Genomic DNA, 5,825 nt, shown 5'->3' with positions numbered 1-5,825 from the left:
TTGGCTTTATCGGAACTGCTTTGCACACGACAGTCCACGGACGATATCTGAATGATGCCTATCTTGAACGATGCCAATTTGTGAAATGATGCAATCTAATGGATGATTTGATTCATCGTTCTAAAATCGGGTGAAAAGTTATCGTCCTTATAGCACTGCTCTGGCTTTACAGGTAAAGTCCCAAATAGCTACCACGAACAAATTCTTACCACCCCACACGCACCACACACCAAACGTAGAGTTTGAACAAAAACTTAGCAGCCTTGTTTCCTAGCTACCGCACCCACTGAGAACAACAAACGGAGGCCCCCGTGTCGCTCCTGCAGGGGCGACTCGGGCGGCGTAACCTTAGCCCGCCGCCGGCCCTCTCCCTCGTAGCCACCGGAGGTGGCCGCGGCTCGCCGCTCGGCCGCCGGTGAAGGTGGCGGCGAGGATCTGGCTGCCCCGTTCCTTCTTGGGGGACTTTGGATCCGTGGCGGCGGCCTCGGCTGGTGGATCGACGCCGGGTCTGCGGTGACCGGTGCTCGTTGGTGCTGGTCGTTCTTCCTCGGCCGCGGGGGGCGGTGAGGCGACAGCAGGTGGCGGCTGAGGTGCGGGCGTCTCGACGGCGCCCGATCCAAATCTGAAGGCCTCCGTCTACTTCAACCAGGGCTGTCTCTGATGGTCTTGCTTTGGGCGGCCTTTGTCGCCGGAGTTGTACCTGTTTGGCGGCTGGAGGTGGGAGGTGGCTTCGGAGAAATCCGAGGCCAGCAGTGCTGGCCACGACGGTGGCGACACCCGAGGGCGGCGTACCCTTCTTGTAGGCGCCGTCCAGGTTGCCTCCTTCCCCTCTTCCTTCCGTCCAGCTCGTATGCCGGGTGAAAGCTCAAATCCTTGCCGGATCGAGCGACAGCGGTGCTCCGAGCGTCGTCACCCTCTTGGGGGTGTCGTTCGTGGTGAGCTTGGGGTGGATGTGATGCTTTGGTTGCTTGGCGGCGGTTGGTGGTGTGGTCGCAGTTCGTCTGGTGGCGGTGCGTTGGCGCTCTGCCGCATATGTGCCCAGCCTCGGAGTCCTTCTTCCACGGTGCTTGGTCTTCAGCAGCCCTGCTGGACTCGGCGGAGCGGTGCTTCATCCTACTCATTGATGGCGACGTATCTCGGCGGCGTGGCGCAGTGGAGATTCGGCGTCCGATGTGTGGCGATGGACTCGCGCAGGAGGACGAAGCTGTCTGGTGTCATGGTGATGCCGATGGCTGAGTGGCCAGACAAGGTAGAAGCCTCAATATTTGCTCTGAAGACGGACCTGTGGAATATGGCGGCGACGACACACGAGTGCGTCAGACCGCTTTGTACCCCAGACCCGGTATGTGGCTCGGCTGGGGCTTCCGGCTTTTGATGTTAGGCTTAGGTGAGTTGTCTGGGTAGTGGCCCAACTAGCACCCCTTCATCATTTTGATGTTAGGCTTAGATTAGTGGTCTGGGTAGTGGCCCAGCTAGCACGCCTTCATCGTTTGGATAGGAGTAGCGGCGGATTCAGGCATATTGTTGTAATACTTTGTAAGGTCCTCGAGAATAATCAATAAAGTGGCCACATGCATCTCCTAGATACGAAGGCCGGGGGTCATCCTCCTTTTCTAGAAAAAAATCGAAGCACAGCCTAAATCTATTTCCTACGAGCAAATAGTTTATTTTCTTTCATTTGATAGGAATTTTCCTAATTGAATTTTCCGACCATGTGGTTTCTTCGGGAATTTTGCTCCAAACAGATGGCGGCAACAACTCGATGCGAATGTAGCCGACAAAGACGATCTTCGACAAAGTTAGCAAGGACGGGAGCGAGATTCGACCAAGATGAAGGTGGGTTAGGGGTTTAGGGGTTTGCTATTAAGATTTTGCTCTCGTATTGTTGCAGAAGGGAAGATGGCAAGATGGTGTTTCGTGAAGCGGTTTGTAGATGCACTCTTTTTAGATGGGGCGCAAGATTCTTGCCTCTTGCTTGGTTGGTTGTTAGCATTTCCTTGTCTCTGGAATCTTGCCAACTCACCTCACATTCTCTTCATAAATCTAGTCAAATACTTTTGCCAGCAAAGGGTCAATGAACCCCTGGACCTATTCACACACAGAAAAAACTGGACTATAGAACAACCAGTACTGCCGCAACGAGCCATTGTTGTGTCGATGTCACCACTCCAGTACCAGTGCCGTGCTGGCCTCGTTGTTAACAGTCGAAAAGTTTTTATGCACGTATCCCTAATGTCTAGCATCAGCAGTCACCGTTGTTGAACCTTTGAATAGGCCTAAAGCGCCTAACAATAGATCTCACCATCACGCACGCACACCGTTAGACTCTAAATTTGCCGCCCTAAGGAGACTGTGGGAATCTATGCCGGAGTTGCGTCGACCCGACTAAATGGCGACCTTTAGGAGGATTGGAGCCCAATAGAAAAACCATAATCCGCCTGAGGGCCGCTCATGCGAGGACTAAAAAACACTAACCTAAACTACTAGACTAAGCTTAGGCACCGAGATTTCTCTCTCCACCACTGTCGTCGGAGTGATAGACATATGTGACGAATCCACGGGTTCACGGGTGCGCCATGATGGAGACGAGTTTGTCATGTGTATTGGGGACTCAACGTAATGACAAAGATGTGAAAATTAACTCTGGGTGAGTGGGTCCAAATGTATTCATATACATATACATATTTTTCATAATTCATATGTATTCTTTGTTTGCGAGGAATTTTTTTGATCTATTCAATAATTGTTAAGGTAATACAAAAAACACAAAAAGAAAAAAATACATATAAATCCATAAATCATCTAACGACGACTACAAATACTAAAGCAAGGTGGAGGCGCGCTCCTAGTGCTATCACCGAAGGCGCTTTAGAGTTATGGACTAATCCGGCGAGCGCGTCCATCGGAGGCAAGAGAGAAGTAACAAGGTGGCTGCATGTTTAAAAAAATAGGACACCTCTCGATTCAAATCCTAGGACCGGTCAAAATCAACTGTGATAGAAGAAAAAGAAAAAGTCATGGCAATCTCCTTTTCTCTTTGGCGGCTCATCCTGCACGTACGTACAGTTGCACGTTAAAAGTTGCACTGTTTCAAATGGCCCCGTAGAATGGTTTGCCTGACGAGAGCACCGCAGGGCTGCCTGCTCGATACATCCCAATCTCATGCATGCATCTAATCGGCATGTTGGTTTTCATGCGTACGCGCTGGTCCAAAAGTTCTATAGATCTTCACTGCTGGTCCAGGTTACACAGTGCTCCACCGTAGAAAGTGTATCGTCTGGTCTGGCGCGCTAATCATGCATGCTGGTCCACCGTACGTGCGTGCACGTTTAGTTCGTTCTGTGGTCGGCGTACATAGGTGGGGCGCTTATCGTTGCCACCACCACCACATGCAAATATTGGTCAAGGTATATACTACGTCGCTGGATCAAGGTATATACGTCAAAGGGTAAGAGGCTGTAGTATAAACGTGGAGTATTTGGCAGGATATTTGAGATCTGCAGTTGAAAGGAAGGCATGCCGACGCGCTTATAAATGTTACTGGTCCGTACACGGTAAAGGTCCATCACGCCGGTCGTGGCGCAGCGCATGCATGCACGCACGCACGACGCAACTGGTAGTCGGCCTGCAGCTCGATCTCCGGCTCTCTCTCTGTGCAACGCATGCATCCATCACTTTTCTGGCCTGCGAGCCACACGTGTGGGTGGACGCGAGTGCGCCTGCCTGATCCATCGATCGATCAGATCATATCAGAGCAGATGAAAGGCTGCCTCTCCTCTCCTCTTCGCCGCACGTGAGCTAGAGCGCCTGTGCCGCTGCATGCATGCATGCATGCCGTATGTGCCACCAAAAGTCCATGGCGGAAAGCTACGGCCACACTACCATAAATTGACGGAGACATGCATGATCCAGCAGATCAGCACGACGGTTTCTTCGGTGATCGTGAGTAATTGAGGAGCTAGCTACCACCGCAGGGGCCTACGCGTGTCAGCCTTTCTCTTCACGAGCACGAGCAAGACTGAGAGAGCATGTGCCTGACCGATATTTTGTCGGAGTACTCCTTGGTCCTAAAGTCTCTGCAGGCGGCTGGACTACGCATGTTCTCTGTCCCAATGGCCCTCGTCTTCACTTGTCAAGAAAAGCACGTTTCAGACGAAGTAGGAGTTACTATGACTTTTTATCACACCATTTTGGTTATTTAGAGAAGGAAGCAAATGAATCATAAGGGGTCTAAGTCAAAAAGATTACACCTCAGCTGGGTCACTCAAGCCCCAAAGAAGAAAAGAAGGTACAAATCTGCAGCTGCCAGAAAAAAAGAGAGTCAAATTAGTCTTATTTTAGAGAAACATTTACTAGTTCTTCCATATGTTCTGCTTCTCCTGTGACAATGACGAGGTGGTGGCGACAATAGTTTGTTGAACTAAGTTCTCTCCCTACCTCAACGACGTTCGATCCGGCGTTGACAAAGGTCCTATAAGAGTTTGTGTCCCCAAATCTGTTGTTTCCCTTCAATCTTTCAAAAAGACCTTTTAGCTGCCTTTTGGTGTGGCAACTTCAACATCTTTTTATGTGTAGTTCTGTGGCTTGGCCCAATTTCTCCAGCCCTCTGAACTGATGGTGATGGATTGCAAGCCTATTCTGTGTTGGGTGATGCTCCAGCCGATGTTGCTTCAACGATTTATAGATGTAGTCTCAAGGGGCTAGTGTCTATTATGGGCTTTAAAGCATCGTCTGGCGAGGGCGTTTGTAGGTTTCATTCTTTATTGTTAGTTCAATGCAATTTTCAAGTTCTAGCAGGCAACGTACAATGGGAGGAAGAAGAAGACTAGTATAATTTTTAATGTAATTTTACTTTTTTACTAGTAGTTCTACGTCCAGTTGTCCATCCATTGGACTGTACTTTGCTTTCCTCGATATTAATCAGATCTAAGATGCCATTTGGATGGCTTTATTAAAAAAAGCAGCCAATTCCTGGTAGATGTTCATCAATACCATCTTGGGTGCCCGGGTACTTTATTTTGTAGCGCAACTGTGGTGAGAATGGTCGTTGGTCCATCAAGAAGGGACAAGGCAAGGTCCGAGGCCCTGTAGAAGACATGCCCATGACATTCTCCACTTTGAAACTCAGCTTGTCATCAAGATGGTATCGTGCCCTTACTGCCTGGTTCCCATAAAACTTGATGTCCCTTGGTACTGTCGTAGTCGCGGTGGTAACGAATGTCGAAGTGAACATTAGTGATGTCGAAGAGGCAAGCATAGACATGTAGCAGTGCAGGCTAAGGTGGTGTAGGTTAAGGACTGCGATGAAGTAGTGGTGGTGGTCGACTAAGGTGAGTGTTGTAATACTCCCTAACCTTGTCAAAGAGTCTTCTCATAAACAGAAGAGAAGACCATAATATCCATTGAAGACCAGTTGCTGCTACCTCTTGAGCTTGCGTTGGTTTTTCTCTTGAAGAGGAAAGGGTGATGCAGCAAAATAGAGTAAGTATTTCCCTCGGTTTTGAGAACCATGTATCAATCCAGTAGGAGATAACGCATAAGCCACCGAATACATGCACAAACAAACACCAATTTGCACCCAACGTGATAAGGGGGTTGTCAATCCCTTCACGGTTATTTGCAAAGTGAGATCTGATATAGATGGATAAACGGTAAAGTAATATTTTTGATTTATGCAAACGAAAGTAAAAGATTGCAAAGAAAGTAAATAGGAAACTAAAATTGTAGATCGGAAACTTATAAGATGGAAAGTCAACCCGGGGGCCATAGGTTTCACTAGAGGCTTCTCTCAAGATGGAAAATATTACGGTGGGTGAACAAATTAC

This window comes from Triticum aestivum, chromosome 7A, assembly GCF_018294505.1.
Source record: "Triticum aestivum cultivar Chinese Spring chromosome 7A, IWGSC CS RefSeq v2.1, whole genome shotgun sequence".
In the NCBI taxonomy this organism is placed as follows: domain Eukaryota; kingdom Viridiplantae; phylum Streptophyta; class Magnoliopsida; order Poales; family Poaceae; genus Triticum; species Triticum aestivum.
Note: the sequence above shows the minus strand (reverse complement) of the source record.